The sequence below is a fragment of the Anser anser genome (assembly GCF_964211835.1).
Source record: "Anser anser genome assembly, chromosome: 2".
Classification (NCBI taxonomy): domain Eukaryota; kingdom Metazoa; phylum Chordata; class Aves; order Anseriformes; family Anatidae; genus Anser; species Anser anser.
The window spans coordinates 76176492-76197506 of NC_139721.1; the positions used below are offsets into that span (position 1 = coordinate 76176492).

The 21015-nt window shown below is 42.0% G+C and overlaps 1 long non-coding RNA gene across 1 annotated transcript; it reads left to right on the top strand.

Annotated features, from left to right (window-relative positions):
* The first annotated feature begins 1820 nt into the window (after positions 1-1820).
* On the top strand, positions 1821-19798 carry LOC310895422. Its single transcript, XR_014580668.1, has 4 exons — positions 1821-2506; positions 3190-3313; positions 4316-6851; positions 17743-19798. It is a non-coding gene; the product is annotated as an uncharacterized lncRNA (long non-coding RNA).
* Positions 19799-21015: the final 1217 nt, after the last annotated feature.

Below are 21015 nucleotides of genomic sequence, written 5' to 3' on the forward strand. Positions count from 1 at the left end.
ATCAGAGACATTCCACTTCCCATTTCACTGCCTATGCTGCGTTTTCATGAACTACCAGAAGCTGCGCTGGCCACAACAACCTATTGACATTTCTTTCTTGAAGAAATACTGTCCCTGGATCTTGAATCCCAGCAAACTGAAATCACGATGGTGAACTGGTAATAGCTGAAATACCAATTTTGTGTCACAATTTGCAAGTTGTGTTACAAGGCAGTAGGAAAGAAAGACTGATGCTGCTAGGCCAAGGAAAATGTATGTCAAAGAACTAATTGAGGGTCACCACCATCATTTATGGACCCTCTGTGAGGATGGGGTGGCGGTGGTGGTGAATGGATCATCGTGAATTCATTGCATCCTTTTGTCAATACCTGTCCTAGAGGAGTAAAGGGACCCATAATCCTCCTTGCAGCCACCTCGTTTATTATTTTTTGATAGGCCATTTCGTTCCAGCCCTTCACTGACTTTAAATTCTTGGCTGTTACAGTACTCCCGATTCTCCCTCAAGGACAACTCTGCTAGAAATATTGTCTCTTATGGTCATCCTTAAACTGAGCCTCAAGTTCATAAAGATTAAGTGGAAGACTTCTGGCTCCCTAAACTCCCTTCTCCTTCTGCACAAGGATTAGTGCTCCTTCCTTGCCCTTTTCATCTAGTCCTTATTGTTCTTCGTGCCCTTTTCCCTGGCACAAACGTAGCCTTAGTTTCCAAACCTACATCTAGCATAGCAGCATGAAAGTTTACAAGCTGTCAGAAAGGCAGTGCTCTGCGTCAAATCTGAACTTCATAAAGAAGCTGGGAAAAAATCCTCCTTCCTTTTCCTCTGTCCCTCTCTCCACTACTTGTCAATGCAGACCTATTGTCTGGAACCTGCTGATCTGTCACTCTGGCTGTCATTATCAACAGCCACAAGTCACACTTCACTCTGCTGTCCCCTGGTCAGCCATTAATTCTTGTCTATACTCAATCACAGGTTAAAAGCCCATCCTTCAAAAGATGCTATTTGGCCTGCCTCTGTTTCTGTAATGCTTGCTGCTATCTCGGTTTTCCCCTTCCTCTGCTCTATAGCTATCTTTTCTCAATGCAGCAAGAAAATAGCTCCATATGTTCCTGTTCCAAATGTCGTCTTTCTAGATTAGCCAGTCCTCCACATTGCTACCAGCTCTGAACATGTGATGGAAATCCCTCCACCAACAGATTGTTCAGGAAAGAATGCCCCATTTCTTTGCTCTGCTCAGTCCAATAAATACCTGTTGTTTTGCCTGCCTTCTGTTCACATAATCCTCTGTTTGTCCTTTGGAGACAGTCCTGGAAGACAATCCTGCAGCATCAAGCTCGCCCTCAGCAATTGAAATTTATATGAAAACAATCTAGCTGCTTTTTAGCTTTTCTCACATCTCATGACTCCCAAGCCCTCCAGGGAAAAATAATTAAAAAAAAAAAGAAAAAGAAAAAAAGAAAAATCCCAAGTAGTCTCACGTAGTCCCCGAGAGCTTCCGTTCCATCTGTTGGAGTGTTTTTTGTGGTCTGCTGTTGATACCCTTTTTCCCATCTGGGCATCTCTGCTGTCCTTTCAGCTATATGGGGCTTTACCCTGGACATTTCCTCGGCAAATGCTGGAACTCCTGTGCCTGGAGAGCACTTCTGTTCCAGTGGCCCTGGGGTACTGCTGCGATGTCTGAGAAGTGCTGAGTGAGAACCTGCACACTGCATTGACACCAATTAGCTGGATCGTGGACCCAAAATGAACCAAACCCCATGCTACAAATGTAGCCATCAGCTAGGGATGCCCTGCAGACATCAGCATGACATGAGCAGACGCGAGCTCAGTTGCATGTCTGTAATTGCTTCTGATAGCCAGATGTGGCATAGTCCATTGCTATGGTTGTGTAAAACGTGGGTGAAGCCTCATGGAAAATAAAAGCTTCTGAATAAAGCAATACTTCACACTGATTTTCTGAAGTATTTTGGTTTTGATCACATAGGAAAGGAAGCATATCAGTCAGCTGATTACCTGTTTGCTAATACTCAAACCAATGGGTTGGCTATGTCTGGTTTGCTGAGGAGAAACCATCATTTTCAAAGAGGCAAGGGCAATTAATAGGCAAGATGAAGATCCAAAGTGAAGGATCACTTTTCACTTAAGAGGTGAAGGTTCAAAATTTTGTGAGAGAAGAAATTTGATTTTGAATGTATTCTTAAAATATATTTTAAAGGAACGTAGTATAAAGGGTAACATTCTTCTCTGAGCCAAGATCCATTTGAAGTCTGGATCCTCAGCCAAGAGAGTGTGAATTGCTGCCAGTCTCTCAGCTGCATCATAATGGGTAAGAAGAAACTTTAGAGGCAACATAAATAATGACCAAAGATCTGCATGTGTTTTCCATTTCCTTTTTGCAACTTGACATTAGATAATTTTGCAACCACCTATTTTAAATTCCATAGACCAACATTCTTCTTCCTTTTAATGGTGGCTGGCTTGAATTAAGGATGATTTTGTGGTAAATAGGTAATGACTTAATCCCTTAGGTGCAGCTATTCTTAAACTAATTTCCTGGAATATTCTTGCAATGCCCAGCTTTGCAATGCATTTTTCCTTTCTGGAGCCTGTAAGATAGGGGTCTAAGTGGAAGAAACGTTTTCTGGTGCGAATGAGGGAAGCAGCAGAATGGGGGTTAGAATATTTAACCTAAGAATTATGCCAGTTTGGGTGTGAGAATATTGCCTAACACTGAATGAAAGGATTTTTTAAATGTCGACTTTCATAAAATGAAAGGCATGCAGCACTGTGAGAAGCTGTAGGAAAATGATCTGTTATAAATATTTGAACTCTTGCTGAGGTATCTTTTCTCCTTTGTCCTCCCTGGAACAGCTAAAACTAACATCTCTATTGAGCTTAAAGGACCAGGCCAGTCAACTATTGAACAGAGAGCGTTTGTCACCTAGAGGAGTGAATAATTAACGTAGCCTCACTAATCTGATATCAAAGGGAAGAAATTGTAAAAGCAAATATGCCTATGCATGGGGGAAAAAAAGACAATAGTAACATCCAATCAGGTGTGCATAAGTGCTTCACACACGTGAACCTGAGCTGAGGGTGCAAACTGAAATGCTTAATGGAAATAGGCTGACCGAGAAGCCAGAGTAATTTTTATATATATATATATATATTTTTTTTTTTTCTGGTAAAAGAAGTGAGATGAAGGCAGAAAAGATTTCTGAGCCTGTTCAAAAGGAAGCAGAGGAAGTATTTCCAGCTGAAGATTTTGGACTTAGGAGATGAAATCACTGCTGCTAAGCTTGGCTATTCTCTAAGGTAATGAAAGATTCAGGCTTGTTGTATTTCTGTAACTTCTACAGTATATTCTGCCTCTGAATATAACTTAGGCAAATCTAAAGGTAGAAATCCATTTCATTTTCTATTCATTGTCAGAATATTTCTTTTAATGGTTCTTCCTCAACTTTTATGTATGTATATATGTATATATTCTGAAGATACTCCTATAAATTTGAACCAGCTGGAAGCTTGGCCACATTTTTGCAGGTAGATACTGTAGACTAAATGTTCAAAAATGTGCTAGAGACAGTGCAATCCACAGAGACAGTGTGGAAAAAAAACACAGGGTGAAAAGTAAAACAGGCACTGGTGAATAGCAAGTGTAAGCACAAGAAAATGTTTGGAGATTAGTAAGGTCCCCAGCAGCTGCAATGAAATTTATGCATATTTCTGTTTTGGAAACAACTAAAAAACTGTACTTGCAATCAGAGATGGAAGTGTGGAAAAGATGGGGAACTGACAGCATCGAAGAAAAATGCTCTGGGGGACTGTATATAATTTTTTATCTTACTGTGTGTAGTTCAAAGACTTTTCTCTATAAGCAAGTTGCACCAGGCTATTTAGATATGCAGTTTTAAATAAATATCCCAGACATTTCTATTTAAGCTTAAGCCCTTCCCTTCCCTTCCCTTCCCTTCCCTTCCCTTCCCTTCCCTTCCCTTCCCTTCCCTTCCCTTCCCTTCCCTTCCCTTCCCTTCCCTTCCCTTCCCTTCCCTTCCCTTCCCTTTCTCTTTTTCCCCTTAAATGCAGGACAATGAAAAACTTGCATATGCTATATACCAAGTAAGACAGTCTACACAAGAATTTGCTTTAGTTAAATTGAATTGGTTTTAAGCCTGGTTTAAATTAAATTGGGACATTTTTCTGTTTTAAAGAAGGCTTTAAGTATGTGCACTGTCCACAGTAGAGACACCTTGATACAAGAGTCAAAAAGTACTTCACTGCCAAGAAGGTACAACTGAGAATTCATTATTTTTTCAGATAAATACTTCAGGAAAGAAGCAAGAATTAAGAAAAATTGACTGCTTAATGGAAAACAAACAAGCAGGAAATTCTACATACGTAGCATGAAATCAGAGCACAAAATCAGGAACAAAAGGCAGACTGAAAGACAGAAAGTGCTATTCAACAAGCAGCATTAAAGAAAGCCAAGAGCATTGATACAGGCAGAGAAATACGTAGCATTTAGTGTGATGAAGAAACCAAATGACCTATTCAGAGAATTTAAACTATGTCATGTTTAACACTTTGAAAGATGAAGAAAGATTCAGTGACATGTTGTTGTTTTTAATGGATTGAAGCAAAATCTGAAAGGCTGCTGACTTGCCATCTCATAGGCAAAGAAGAGCATACATAAAGTCACGTTTATCCCTGCTCTGCTCAGCACATAAGAGAAGTGAAATCCATTCACTTTTTTAGAAAAATCCATGTAACTTCCTGCCGCGAGGTAGGTGGGCCGTTGACAGTCTGTTGTGTGAAAAGGAAATACAACTCCTTGTTTTAGGGTGATGTGGGGGTTTTCTCTTCTCCAGCAGTCATATATCTTTTTAAAAATACAGCAATCAGTGGAATGCGGTCTGGGTAGAAGGCAGACTGTACAGATCTAGGAAATTATAAGAATTTCAGAACTTGAGGAGAAATAAAGGGCAAATTTTGCAATAATTTTCCTGGAAAATGTTCTCATTTTCAACAATCTGTGTGTACTAATGGAGGTAACCATGAGAGAAATATGAAAGGATCAAGCATATGCGATTCAGTAACACAGAATGGCAGTGAAGGAATAAAAGCAACTCTGTTAATAAATGTAAGCTAGGAAAAGAAAAAGGCATAGCTGATAAATAAGAGAGTCCATGGACTAAAAATACCTAGTGGTAGTAGTAGGAGACCATTACATGGCTGACTGCAGGCTAATTGCATTTGTTCAGTCATTGTGAAAATGGATACAGATGGGACGCACAAGTTTGGAAATATCCTACCGTTCAAGAGAAAATAAAGTGAATGTTACGTGATAAGCCATTACCTAAGATGATGGTGTTGGAGAGAGCTCAGAGGATCACATGTATGAAATATTCTTTTCTGCTTTAGCAGCTCTTTTATTTATTTATTTTTACATTTTCTGTTTTCTCTTTCTCTCTCTCTCTTTTTTTTTTCTCCTTGTCAAAAAGAAATGTAGGATGGTGACTGGGGACACATATCTTAGCCAGTCAGGTAGGTTTTCTTAGTCTGCCACTGACTCAAGTAACATAACACTTCCTTGCTTGAAACAGACCTTAGTTTCGTGAAAACCTACTAGATCCGGTTGCAGAGCTCCAGTGGCTCAACAAGTATTTTGCATTTCCTTCACTGCTGTGGAATTTCAAGCTCTTACTTACATGCCTTAGAAGGCACAGTCCAGATTTTACAAGGTTTTCCTAAGTAGAAACAGATGGGGAAACAGCTAATATCAAAGTTAACAATTCCACAGAGGTCTGAATACATTCCAGATTAAGAGGGAGGGGGAAAAAAGGGCAGGCCAGTCTTTTGTATCTGGTTTTCATATACTGATAGTACACCTAGTGGAAACTGGGACTCACAGCTGTTAATCCTGACTGCTCTGATTTCACTACATGGTTCCTGGAAAGTTTGATCCTGTCCCAGCAAATCTTGTGCTGGCCAGAGGGGGAGCATAAAGCAAAGAAACTCTGTCTTCAGCTGCATAAGCAACACAGAATACTGTTCATTATCAAAATAGTAGGAGGTAGCTGATGTGTGCCAGGAAGATCTTCCTTACTACTTAGGGTCCATCATGTCCCACAGTCCAGATTTACCAGTCAGAAGCCTTTGGGCTGGATGGTGGGCATGTCATTCTCTGCAGCTAAAGAAGGACAAATGTTCACAGAATCACAGAATATCCCAAGTTGGAAGGGACCCACAAGGATCACGGAGTCCAAATCCTGGCTCCACACAGCACCACACAAAAATCAAACCATGTGTTTGAGAGCATCGTTAGAACGCTTTTTGAACTCTGGTAGGCTCGGTGCTGTGACCGATGCCCTGAGGAGCCTGTCCCAGTGCCCGACCACCCTCTGGGTGCAGAACCTTTCCCTAACGCCCACCCTGACCCTCCCCTGTCCCAGCCCCATGCCGTTCCCTCGGGTCCTGTCGCTGTCCCCAGAGAGCAGAGCTCAGCGCCTGCCCCTCCGCTCCCCTGTGAGGGAGCTGCAGGCCGCCATGAGGCCTCCCCTCAGCCTGCTCTGCTCTGGGCTGAGCAAACCAAGGGACCTCAGCTGCTGCTCCTATGTCTTGCCCTCCAGGTCCTTCACCATCTTTGCAGCTCTCCTTTGGACATTCTGTAATAGTTTCTAGTAGCAGTTTCTAATAGCTTCTAGTAGTTTCTAATAGTTTCTCTAATAGTGTTACACCTCATTAGCAAAATTTTAAAGATGTACTTGGCGGTCCATTCATCTTAGCAGCGTGACTATGATAGTTCATGTGAATCTATTACAGAGCTATTTCACTTTCCATCTCAGCACCTCAGGTAAGTCAGTTTTACTATATGCGTGTGTTTACTCATCTCTCAGAAGCACAGTGACAAAAAAATTAGTAAATATTTGCAATATGCTCTGAGACTGCTGGATAAAACAGAATGGAAATGCAAAACTGTATAGATTTAAGTCTGAAGATTACAATAGTATTGTGTAGTGAGCAACACTGAGACATTTAGGTTGTTTCTTCAGACTGTCAGTTACCCTGATAAAGAGTCAGAAGGTCCCTGAACTCTGGTAATTTAACACAAATTTTCATTCATTTTGGCTATATTGCTACAAACTTATGCAACCCATACTAATTAGATGAGCCATGGGAACTCTCTCTATTACAGCAGGAAGAACCTGTGAGGAAGGACCTTAAGACCTTTGAAGAAAACTCTAGAAGAAATGAACCACAGGGAGGATTGAAAATATACAGGAGAAACTCGGAAAATTGAAGTGTCAGGAAAAATAAAGAGCTTACGAGAAAGGGAACAATAGGGAAGGGGAGACAGAGCCAGTGATAATAGTTTCAATATCATTTAGAAGAAGGAAAAGGTCAGGTAGAGCAGTGTGCACCAAAGAATTATGTCTGAAGTTCACAAATCAGGAGGAAAAGCTCACTCTTTCTACCAATAATCTGCCTTTTTCAGGTTTAATTGACAGCAACAGGGGAGACTTAAAAAGCACTCCTGCAGGTACATCATAAGAAAGTTTGGGGAACATCACTATTCATTCTGTGAAAGACAGATGCTAAATATTTAAATTGATTTAAATGCAACTGTTCCATTGTAAGTCAGAGAAAATCTGTAAGTGCATCAAAGACACACAAGGATTTTGGTAGCAGACTTTCCAAGGAAAGGACCTGAAAAACAATTACCTGAAATGTAATATCAAAATGTCTGTCTTCCATATCTGAAAAACAGGAATTTAAGCTGGTGTGACAAAGTCATTTACCGAATGTGTGGACTGTAGCTGCAAAGCAAAGGCTCTAACTAGAATTCACAGACTTGCTTGACTTGCTTCCTGTGTACTTCCAACCTCAGAGACCTTTGTGTGACCTCCCATCTGAACCTACAACAGGCTGATGAGAGGTGCCTAAAGCAGTCCAAATATCTCACAGCATCACTGAAGTCATGACGTCTTGCTGAGTGAGAGCAGAACTTCCAGGTGCTCTGGCTGGAAGGAAGAGGATGCTCTGTCGAAGGGAGTAGAACAATAACAACAAAATATTACAGAGGAGTTGCACAAGTAGTTACATTTAACACTATAATCTTACATTGTATTTTATCGTTTTTCTAAAATCTTTGCCATCAAGTTTTGCATTTTTATGTGATTTTCACTATTTTTCACTTTACTATGTGTAGCTGACTGTATATTTTGTTGGAACATTGTGGTGTGTTGGTCACTCATGTCCAGTCTAACAGTTGGCTATCCTCTTTTGCCTGGATTAGTTGTTTGCGGTTTTCTATGTCCCATCAATAAGCAGGCCAATGTCACCCACTGCTCTCTGGGCTGGGACTGCTGGTTTCCCTCTGGGAGGGCTGAGACTCCTGTGCTGGTGACCAGGTTTGAATGAGGATGCCCACTGGTTATTTATCTGGCTCAAAGCCCCTCTGAAAATGATTGACGGTGATTGCTTTTCTGAGCTAGGAGGCCACAAAACTTTCTCTCCAGCTCTGCAAGTACAGTTGTGTTTTCCATGTTGTTTCACTAGCACAGCCTGGATGACAGGAGCTGTGGTGAGCAGTCAGTCTTTTCCCTCACTATGTTTTACTGTTGATCCTGTGATGTTTCTTTTATGAAGTGCTGCATGTGTATTCAGTTCAAACCAAATTGTCATTTAAGTCCCTGAATGTTCCAATGAATGTACCATCCCCTTGGGTATCATGAAGTCTTTTCAAAAGTTAGTTTTATAAGGAGGTTCAGGAAGAGTATCCAGAGCAGCAGGATTCACTGTATGAGTAGAATGTCTGGGCAGAAGCTGCCCAGAGGTTTGACATGATAGCAGTTTTAACTTTCATCCTGGGAGGTGAAGTACAAGCTCAATAGTGCACATTTGCCTGAGTCGAAAAGTTTGTTTGGATGTGGCGCCATGTTGATGATAGCTTCTGGCTGTCATGATAAATAGTAGCTTGTGGTCAAGCCAAGATACACATCCCTGCTATGCATAGCTTCATCAGTTTGTGATATTTACCAAGAAATCAGCTTCACGATAAAAATTAGTTTGTATAATTCCTCATTATGCCTTTGACATTTGATTTATTTAGGGTTTCTTTTCTTAAATATTTCATTGTCTTACTTAATCACCCCTCAGTAACTAACATTTACAGCACTTCAGGGACTTCTCTATCTTCAGAGAAAGCATTGACTGTCTGCATTTTTAGCATAGTTTCAGCTTTACAGTACTTAATTAAGTATCCAATTAACTTAAATTGTGAAAATTTAAATGGGCCTTTTGGTCTTGAATTACTTTGTTAAGTAGTTATTATCCAGCAAAGTAGTTATTTAGTTAGTACATTTTACTTCAGGAAATTCTTAATAGTAATTGCCTTACCTGATTCCAAGCTGCACTAAATACTCTGTCTTTGTCTTCACATCTTGCCAAACATATTTTTCTTGCTGTCATGACATTTCTTACTATATATGTGTCCTGATACTTGGGTCATACATCTGGTGAATTGAGCAGAAGCTTCAAGTGGCATGACTTAGGTTTTGATGGCACTAGTCCTTAGGTGATACAAATAATATATCTTTCTAAAAAAAGAATTTCATGGGTGACAGGCTTTAGGAGGGGTCCTGAAACCATTATTCCTGTCATAAAGCACTCGCTCTTAGTGAGACAGGCTCTTCATACTTTATTGAAAGTTAATGAATGAGAAATAGAACAGAGTAGAATTTGAGTACAAGTTTGATACATACTGCATGACAAATTCCAAAGTATTAGAAAGAATAGCAGATAGGTAGATGGCATATGTACCTAGGAGTCAGGTCTCTGCAAAGACGGTATATGAGATGGCCTTAAGCAAGTCACTTAAGAATAATTCTCTGAAGAGAATTGTGTATGTACCATAATGCCTGATGTAATAGCTCTTAAGTTTGAGGTCACCTAGTCACCTGAGTGGGAGCTCTCACTAGGAAATGGAAATCAAAGTTCCCACTTTTTCCTGTGCTTGAGGAAGGTTCAAATGCACATCTTTTATTTTTTTATTTTTTTATTTTTTTTCTAGAAGTATATTCTCAACATTAAACAGTTAGATATCCCAATGGAAGGGAGAAGGAGAGACTGTTCCTTCAGGGACATGCCTCTTGGTCGTACCGGCTGAAGCATGCCTAACCTAAGGATCCATACTATATTTTTAGAGATATGTCTGAATACTCAGCTGCAATGACTACATCTGTACCAATAAGCTAAATAACACTAAAGAGTATCCTGTGGCCCTGAACTTTGTAGACCAGAACTGGTCTGGCCCAGCTTGGTTTGAGTGCATCCACTACATAGCAACTAACCTTCAGGCTCCTCCATGGGGTGCTTCTGAATCTTTCATCTCATAGTGTCTGAAACAATGAGGGAGCTTTAATACAGCCTGAAATGAAATGAAATGAAATGAAATGAAATGAAATGAAATGAAATGAAATGAAATGAAATGAAATGAAATGAAATGAAATAGAAGGTATGTGCTGCATGCATTACAGTATGGCACAACAGCATATAAAAAGGTTTGAGATTGCATGGTTGCCTGCAATAGCATTGAAGGACAGTGCAGGTGTGGTGGTTTTACCTGCTATGCATCTGAACTTCACCACAACTACTTCACACATTCCCCCTCCTCAAAGTAAAAGAGGGAGAAAAAATGCAATGGGAAGGGCTCAAGGGTTTAGATAAGGACAGGAAGATCACCCACCAATTATCATCATGAGCAAAACAGACTCAGTGTATGGAGATTAATATAATTTATTGTCTACCACTAGCAGACTAGCACAGTGAGAAACTAAAAGCAAACTGAAAACACCTTCCCCCCATCCACCTTCTTCTACCTCCTCCTCCCAAGCAGCACAGGGGAACGGGGAATGGGGGCTGCGGTCGGTCTCTGACGCTTTGTCTCCGCCGCTCCTTCACAGTTACCCTCTGCCCCTGCTCCACGTGGGGTTCCTCCCATGGGATGACGTCCTTCTCAAACTGATCCCACAGGCAGCAGCTCTTCAACAACTGCTCCCACATGGCTCCGTAGCACAGGGTCCATCCCCCAGGAGCAAACTGGTCCAGCACGGGTCCCCCATGGGTGGCAGCACCCCCAGACCCCCTCCTCTAGGTGTCTCAGGGTGTGCACTAGGTGTCTTAGGCAGGCAGGAGCTTCCCCCGGAAATGTGCCTGAAGGCTCCCAGGCAGGAGCTACTGGTGATTCTTCCAACCACACAGGAGACCTCTTCCTCTGAACGTGGAAGTAGAGAAGCCACAAAAACATTGAGAAGGTTTCTCCTTAACACTAGAGAAGAGAGCAAGGGTGAACCTCAGAGTGACCCCCACCACCCCTCCACCTCCAGGCCCCCAGGACCTCGGCAGCCCTCCCACAGACTCCCCGTGTTGTGGCAGCACAGCAGCACAGAGACCAGGCCCTCTCCTCCCCCATGCCTTGGGACACAAGCGATGGCACCTCTTCACGCTGCGGGGGCAGGGGTAGGTGCAGGAGATGGCCCCTGAGAAGGGCTCATGGAGCACTTGATCATCAGCAGAGCTTTTATTGACCGCTGGGAGACCTGGTGGCACCTGGCCGTGCCTCTCTTGCCCATCTGCAGGATGTCTGGGTGCTTTGCCCCCTCTCAGCTGCTGTCAGCATGGGGGGCTGCACCGCTTGCAGGGAGCCTGGTTGGTGGCAGGGGGGTAGTGGAGGCCCTGCCCCTCTGGAAACACTGCTGCCACCATCTTGTGGCACAGGGAGCCCAGGCACAGGATGAGGAGGGGGCTGGAGGCCAGGGCACAGGAGGGGAGCTGGAGGGCAGGCCCTGTGCCCGAGGGGCAGCCTGTCTCTCTGGCAGTCAAAATGGCCAGGGAGAGCCATCCCCAGGAAAGGGGCCCTCTGCCCCCTGACCCTCCTCCTCCTTCCTGATGAGGGCGTCTTTCAGGCCACAGACACCTCTCCCAACACAGCCACGTTTGGCCATGTGTCGGCCACCATCACAGAGGCTTCCTGATGTCACAGTGGCATCTGCCCCCCGTATTGTTCCGGGCCCTATAAAATGCCCCTGCGCAGGGCCCACCACTCGCTGAGCTTCCAGGCCCTCTGACGACAGCCATCATGGATGGGAGGAAGAGGACCTGGAGCAGAGGCTGCCCACCCTTGAGTGGGTCCAGAGAGGATTCATTCCTCAATGCAAAGAGCAGGAGGCCACTGCCTATTATAAGGAAGTGGAAGAGGTCCGGCGCCCATGGTAAAAGAGCAGTGCCCTGCACTGCAGCTAATACTGTGGAGCCCATGGAGGTGGATCCACCTCCAGATGAAGAGCCAATGGAGGTGGATCCACCTCCAGATGAGCCAATGGAGGTCGATGTGCCAGGGCTCCCCGCCATCAAGACCCATCGGCGGCATCGCAGGAGCACACGACCAGCTCCATATGCACGGCCCGGCCTCCGTGCCTCGAAATAGCTGAGACCATCCACAGCCATCCTGCTGGCTCGCCTGCAGGGTGGCCTTTTTCCTGTCCCCCATCCTCCATCCCCCACCCCCACCTCGTCCAGAGGTGTCATCCCTTCTGCACGGAGTCCTGAGGAGTGGGCAAGAGGGGACTTGGCTTCCTCTGGGATGCTGCACCAGGGCGGCAGAAGGAACCCCTCAGAGAGCCACGGTGGACCTTGGGCCCTGGAGCCCGGCGATGTCTCCGTCTGAGGACAAGAAGGCTGCCCCATGGCTGTTTGAAGAGGAAGCCGCACCTTCCGTGGCAATGCACAAAGAAGAGCAGCGGATCAGTCAAAGCTCTTAGGGAGACAGCTGCTCCTCTGAAGAAGCAGAAGACTTCAGGTCTGCCAGGAAGAAGTGCTGGGGTGCAGCGTTACTGTTCGTTCAGAGAAGAATGAATAAGAGCTTCATTAGGAGCTCTTCCAAGACCGGGCAATAAACAGCAATAATAAAAAAAAAGTAATAAAAAATGACAGAAAGTCACTTTCTTCTTTGGGGACAATTTAGTGACTGTGTCTGTACTGCTGCATTCCCTTCTGTTCTCCACAGTACAGGAAAGATACTGATGTGCGTGTAGTGTGGGCCCAGCCCAGGGCATTCAAGACAGCGTGGGCCCGGGGCACACGGTGTACAAGGGCAGGCTGAGGGAACTCCTTGGGTCAGCATTATGGAGTGAAGGCTCAGGGGTGGACCCAACTGCTGCCTACAGCTGCCTTCTGGGAGCCTGTACAGCAACCCAGTAGCCCTCCTGCTACCAAGCCCTTGCCACATAAACCCAGTACAGCTACTGGCCAAACAGACTTAGTATGGTCTTGCCTGTGCTCCTATTGGTCTTCATCTTTGGTTCAGCTGTTTCAGAGGCTGCCGGTAGGCAGGGGAGAAACACATGCTAGAGAGCATGCAAACTTCATCGAAGCAAGAATAGTATAAGACAACCACTGAGTGCTTGAACATGTTTCTGAATCCTGTCCTAGTAAAGTGCATGAGTGCTCCCAAGAAAGGATTAGTCCATTTATAACTTTAAACATCTAAGGAGCTTGATTGCTAGAAACAGAAAAAGCTCATTGGATAGAAAGGAGTTTTGAAGAATTTAGAATTAGATGCCCCTCTGCTCAGTGTTTTGAGGACAAATAACATAATGATTTTACAGGTTTCAAGTAAAAAGAATAACAAGGGCCAAATGAGGACTTTGAGTAGTTTGACCATCAGAATGATAATGCAGTCTGACCACAGTACTGTCCTTCAGAGTTATAGACTATTTCAGCTCTGTCAACTACAATTAACTGCAATATTGTAAATTGACCGTAGTACTGTGTTGAAATTTTCCAGTTCCAGGTATCTGTGTCACCACTTGGATGGCCATTGATGTGCCCAAACCTCCTTCCTCTGACATGACTGTTGATAAGTATACCAAAAAATATTACATATAATTATCCTCGCCCTGCTTCCTCTTATCTGAAATACCCATATTATTTAACAAAGTCTTCCAAGTACAACACATTAGCCTCAGAGGTCCCAGGCAGGCCAGGCCCTCTCCGTGTCACACTACAAGTTATGTGACAACACTATGAAAATGGAACTTCCTTCAACCTCCTGAAACTGGAGGTTCAGTGCGGAGTACTGTGTTAGTCTCTTCCCAGGCCAGGCCTAGCTCATCTTATTGTATGCTGGATAGCAGTCTATCTGATGCCAGCATTTCATTGCTGTTAAATGCTGCCAGAAATCCCAATGAGTTATTTTTGCCTCTGTCGACCAGAGAAAATATTTTAGATGTCTCCTGGTGTGTTGCTTTTGGAGTGGTTTTAAATTTTCTGAGACTTATGGAGCTCATCTCCTTTAGGCTTTGGTGCTACTCCTGTAGTATATTACTGAGTCCAACCGCTATTCCGTTTGAAGGACACACAATAGAGGAACTTGGACTTTTGCCCAAGTACATAACATAGTAACACTTCAGGTTGGAAACATGAAAGCCTTTGCTTGGGGTAACTGGGAGCTTTGTGAGGTAGCGATAGGACTAACAACATTAGTGTTCATTAGTGTTTGAATCAGATTGTGTGTACTCTGTAGTAGAGAAACAGGATCTCTCATTTTGGGAGATACATGCTCATTTCCAAGGTGATGTTTAATTTACTTCATTTGTAAAAGTACTCTGTAAAAATCAAATCCTTGTGTTTGTAAAATGAATATATATTTGCATGCATATAATTATATATTCAAAAACATTTCTGCATATAAATTTATAACTTTTGTATGAACTAACTGTTCAGTACAGATACATATGTAAGGAAAGAAAGAGTATATCTTTGTGAGGTAAAATCAGGAACAGAAATCATGTTCTTCAGACCCATGCTGACTCCCACCTCCATGAGCATGGAAGGTGGTTTAACATGCTGCTTAGCGTGCCTTGATGGTGCTGAGCCAGTCTTGGAATAAGGTCCTGGGCATGGTCCGAGACCTTTCCTCCACTCTGCTCTGCTTAAAATTCCCTCAAACCTAAGCACTTCAGCAGCCTTGCAGCATCATGGAGAAATGCTACAAGGGTTCAGCCCGTGCTGGAAGCCTGATGCTGCAGGCACCCAGAGCTCCTCAGCAAAGCGAACCTGCCCAGATTAGCAGGAAATGGGGCTGCACCCCAGCTAATAAGTGAAATGGGGGAAGGACACAGCTTCACAGGACATTGCCTGGTGAATGTCCAGACTTTCTGGTAGCACTGGCTGGTACTCCCTGAGAAGGTGCCAGGACACAGTGTAGAGTTACTAAGGATCAGAAACTATCTTAGGGTCATCATTATGGGTCAGGCCACACTGTTTTGGGAAGAAAGGGTTCAACTGTATGCATACCAGTCCTTCGATGGTATTTGCTCCCTGGGACAGAGCAGAGGGGATTTAGGCAATGGGGTTTAGTGAGAAAGCATCCATGGCATTACTGCACTTCAGCGGACAGTATTTTGGTGCTGTGGTGAGGGCCGTGTCTGTCCTTCATCTCATCTGGTCTGACTTCTGGCCCACACATACAAATTAAGAGTTGAACTAGATCTTACCATGTGATTTCCAGACAAGGAAAGTCCTCACAGCACAGGGGAGTGCCCTGTAGCCCAACTTGCTCTTCAGCGACCTTGTCTCCCTGCTGTGTAGCCCACGCACCCCTCTGAGCCTCTATGCTCATATCAGTGCAGCCCCAGGACATGACCTAATGTGTCGCAGAGAGCGGGGAGCCCCAGGAGGCCCATGGCAGTGGGAGGATCCACTGCAGCTCCTGACTGCTTTACCTTTGTTAGGCATAGGAATTGATATAACAGGAGGAAGGAAACTCTGGGAACCTGCCCCCTGCAATGTGAGCTTCAACAGCTGTCACTTGTGAGGTTAACTTTTAATGCTCCGTTTTCCTCCCTCTCCTGGAGTTAGAGGACTAGCTTCAGTCTAACCATCTAGTTAGACAGCTGATGGTTAGCTGTCAGTGAACTAAGTCTATCCGAAGTCAAAGCTATCTGACACCAAGTTCATCTTTATTGCTTTTTTCGAATGTGAGCAAAACTTCTTTGTACTCAGAGATAATTTAATCAAATTTCAGTCCCTCAGTGCACACAAAAAATCCCTCTGGCTAAAAAAAAAATAAAATAATAAAAAATAAAAATTCCATGGTATTTTTTCTTCTGAGATTTAAGATTAACAATTCTACTAGCCAAAACCACAGCAGCTGCTACTTTTCTGCCATTAAACTGGGTGACACAGCTATTACAGTTCAAGACAATTTTGATATGCTGGAGATAACTTGAAATGACTTAGCAAAATGTAAAATACACACGAATTTAAATTTTCAGTTTGTATTGCTATATATTTTATGGTTATTCATGTTTTATAGCATTACTCTGTGGAAATTCAGGAAGTCCAAATAAAATATAAGCACATAAGTATCTTTGTTTTTGCAGTTAATATTAGCAGAATAATAGCATGTATGGAGCAGAGTAACTTATTTAGGTTATAGTATCTGTGCCCATTTCAGATGCAGAGTTTCAAAATTTTAATAAGCCTACCTGAAGATTTTTTTAAGCCAGAGAGAGCTGTGTGTTAAACATAAAATACTAAATTAAGGATATTAAATGGAGTTATGATATTGCCAGAAGCAAAATTCTGCTACAGTGGCAATACGTTTTTAATACTGTGCATGTCCTACATTTTGCAAACAGAGAGAAAAGTGAATATAATTAGATTTGGTAACCTTAACATCAGCATACACATGACGTGATAAGAAGCCGGGTATTGTTCTCTACAATTCTGTGCAGTATTACATATGTGCTTTAACTTTCTCTTTTGAGTCTGCCTGGTGATAAACTTAATAATCCTCCAATAACTATTGCAACAATTATCCCTCAAATGGTGATAAATCTGTTGCCTGTGATGTGTGGATGTTATTTTCAGTGTTTTCAATGAAAATGTGAGATGTTCCCCAAGGATTCTGCAAGTAGTAATGCAGATAAAAATCTGTTTAAATAAATGCTGTGGATTGTTTAAATTTTAAGATTATTATAGCTCAAATGCTATAATATGACAAATATTAGATCCTACATAATCTTTCTGTAGTTTAAGACTATGTCTTTATGGAATAGTTATAAATGTTTGACAGAAGCTGACAACCACCCTAGACTCTTGGTTTTGTTCTCTTCAGGTACTACTCAATTGTGTTTCTGTTTTAAAACATTTTTTTTTGAAATATGCTTAGGCTTTACATTTTTTTATTTACTTTTTTTTTTTTTTTCCTAGATAGGGAGGAGCAGAGCTTTAGTTTATCAAATTTCTTGAAGAATTTAAAAAGCCAGTAAAGAAGTGATATATTATCCCAACTAAATGTGTCCAAGATTTGTATCAGGTTTTCAGAGTACTGGCACCACAATACCTCTGCTTGTCATGTATGTCCCCTCCATGTATGGTCACACTGATACATAACACAGCGTAGCTTAATTTTACATCTCATATTTATTGCTTTGGGGAGCACACAGAAACAAGCTGATTTTCCTCCAGTATTTCCTTGTAATATAACAGGTAGTCTTGCCTTGTGCTACGGCACAACTTGAAGTGACAAGCAAACCCAGTTAGCCTGGGCAGAACAAAATGCTACCACAGGCTTTGTTATATCTTGCATGCCAGTGGGCACTAAGGTGCAAAGTCCAATGCTGATTTCTCAAAACTCTGCTAATCTGTTTATTCATGAAAATATCTCCGTTCCTCAGGCCTGGAAGCTTCTTAGAGTAGTAGCCCAGCAAAGGAAAATACTATGTCCTGCACCTGGAGAGGAATAACGCCATGTACCAGTGCTGGTTCGGGGCTGACTGGCTGGAAAGCAGCTTGGCAGAGGATGGCCTGGGGATCCTGGTGGACACCAAGTTGAACACAAACCAGCAATGTGCCTTTGAAGGAAATAAAGCCATCAGCATCCTGGACTGCATCAGGAACGGCATTGCCAGCAGGTCAAGGGAGATGACCTTCCCTCTACTTAGCAGTGGTGAGGCCCCACCTGGAGCACTGGGTCCTCTCCTGGTCTGCACTACAAGAAAGACATGGACTTACTGAAGCAAGAGTGAAGTGAAGAGTAACAAAGATTATTAAGGGACTGGAGCATCTCTCATATGATGAAGGCTGAGAGAGCTGGGATTATTCAGCCTAGAGAAGGATCAGAGGGATCTCGTCAATGTGTATAAATACATTTTGGGGGGGTGTGGTGATGGTGCCAGATTTTTATCTGTAGTACCCAGTGATAGGACAAGAAGCAAACTGAAACATAGGGAATTCTACTTAAAACTAGGAAAATCACTTTTTTTTACTGTGAGGGTCAGTGAGCATTGGAACAGTTTGCCCAGAGCAGTTGTCGATTCTCCATCTATGGACATATTCGAAACTTGACTAGACGTAACCTTGAGCAACCTTCTCTAGTAGACTCTGTTTTGAGCAGGGAATTTGGATGAGAAGATATTCAGAGGTCCCTTCCAGACTCAGTGGTGCTCTGGTTCTGTGATTCTGTTTTATCCCAGTGTCCAAGGTGTGTTTTTCTATCTTACAGAGATACTACAAGACGTGATAAAGGATGTGAGGTTCTTAAACACTGAAATAATAGTGTAAGAAATTAGCTATAAAGCCTAGCTTTGAAAATACAGTTTTTTTCCTGCATTATATTGAAGAAATAAAAGGCTGGTGACAGCCTCCTTCATGCCTAAGTACATTGCTCACTGAACTCTATATGTAAGCTGGTGCAGTTTCAGGTGTTTTAAGTACAGTCATTTGCTATTTGCTGAGTACCAGAGATACAGTTCAAGCTGTCCAGGCACATTTAAAAACTGTATCAGGAACTTAAAATGACACGGAGTCAGTACAGTGAATGCTACACTAGGAGTTTTTCATCTTTGTTTTCTGTCATGTTTTAGTAATCATTTCATAGACTGCACTGCCAAGATTCAATTTTGGTACAAAAGGATTTTTTTAAAGCAGAAATTGACTGTGGTATATGTTCTAAGTAGCACAATAGAAATATTCCACAAGTTGAAAAGCCTAATGCTACGTTACATTGCATTATTGTTTTCCTGTCATGGCATATCCGCATCATTTCCAAGCAGGGTACATTGGAGAAAAGGAGGCTGAAGGGAGACCTCACCACTCCCTACAATGACCTGGAAGGAGGCTGGAGCAAGGGTGGTGTCAATCTCTTTTCTCAGGTGACAAGTGATAGGACATGAGGAAGTAGCCACAAATTGCAATGGGGGAGGTTTAGATGGGTATAAGGAAGAATTTCTTCAAGAAAAGGGTGGTTAGGCATTGGGACTGGTTGCCCAGGGAAGCAGTGGAGTTGCCATCCCTGTAGGATTTAAGAAATGTGTGGATGTGACACACAGGGACATTGGTTAGTAGTAGACTTCTTGATAGTTAGGTGGACGGTTGGACTTGATGATCTTAATAGTCTTTTCCAACCTAAACGATTCTATGATTTCTGTGATGCCACAGCAGATTCTCAGTGCAACGGAGTTTTTATCTACCACATTAATGAATGGTTTAATAATACAGTAAGATAAACTGCTCACATAAAATGGTTTAATGATGGATGTCAGAACAGTTTGTAGATTGGATTTGTTTTAACATAGGCAAATGTGTTTCCTCAGGCATCTGTGGGATTACTACTAATAAAAGGAATGAATGTCATTAAATGGGTAACATGATGTGCCTACGCTTTTATTGTCCTTACTTTTATTATGTTTTACTAGGTGTTTTGAAACGTGAATCATAAAACACTCTTTGCCACATATATCGGCAGAGTTGAACAACCTGTGTTCATTGCAGTGTTGCCCAGTGTGTGCCCCTCATGGCATTCATTTAAATATATCTAAGCCACACACACAGAGGTTAGAAGAATACCACTGTGTCAATTAGACTGATAGAATAATCAAAAGTAAATGATGATGCTATAAAAAATACAACTATTGTTCTCTATTTAAAAGAGAATATTAATAAGCTTTTTTTCTTCTTTAACTGACAAGTCATAGCTGCATTTTGATTCAAGCTGGAATAAAAGTTCTAACAGGCAATTTAGATTATTATGTTAAAGTACAAAGCACCAAACCTTTCTTCTTAGTATTTATGTAAAGATATACTTGGAAAAGTTATGTGTATTTTTTTCTGTTAAAACCCATGAAAGCAAGACAAGTTGGAAAAGGAGAAGTCCTAAGAAAAGCATCAATATTAAAGCCACTGCAGCAGAACAGATTTAAGGACAATGCAGATTCCCTTACAATACTGAACCTCCTTAGGGTTATAAAATAACAGCTCTCAATGAATGTGTCTCACTCTCATGTTATACTAGTCTCTAAAATAATTTACAAAATAATTTTAATTAGGAGTCAATACCTGCAAAATATCTAGTTTCTTATTTGCTTGTTGAAGTAGGAAAACAAACAAACAAACAAAAAAAACCACATTCTTTTATTTATCATTATTTATCTTTATAAAAAACATATTTGCATTATATGTGTACTATGTAACACCTGGATAAGGAACTTAGTAGACAATCTTTCCTCTATGCATGAAACTCATTTAAGTGAGCATAGTAAAATTAGATAGATTAGATTAGATTAGATTAGATTAGATTATTCACTCTCCTGTTACTGTGGTTTTGCTGCATAGGAATCAAGAATTTGAAAAATTATATGAAATATATTTCACTTCAAGTCTGAAATCCTGCCTCTGGCAGTGGCCAGTCCTTGGTGCATCAGATGAGGGCAGCAAAAAACAATACAAACCAAAATCTATAATTTGTCTATCCAATCATGTAATACTAAATATCTAGGGGAGAAATTTCATCTTGACCCTTACTTGATCATTACTAGCTCTGGAACAAGAGACATGAATGCCCATGTTTCCAACATTTATGTCCTAATTTAATCCAAAATTACTTTCTTGAAACCTACTGCTGGTAAAACAAGTATCCACTGTAATACATATATATATATAATGAATGTATA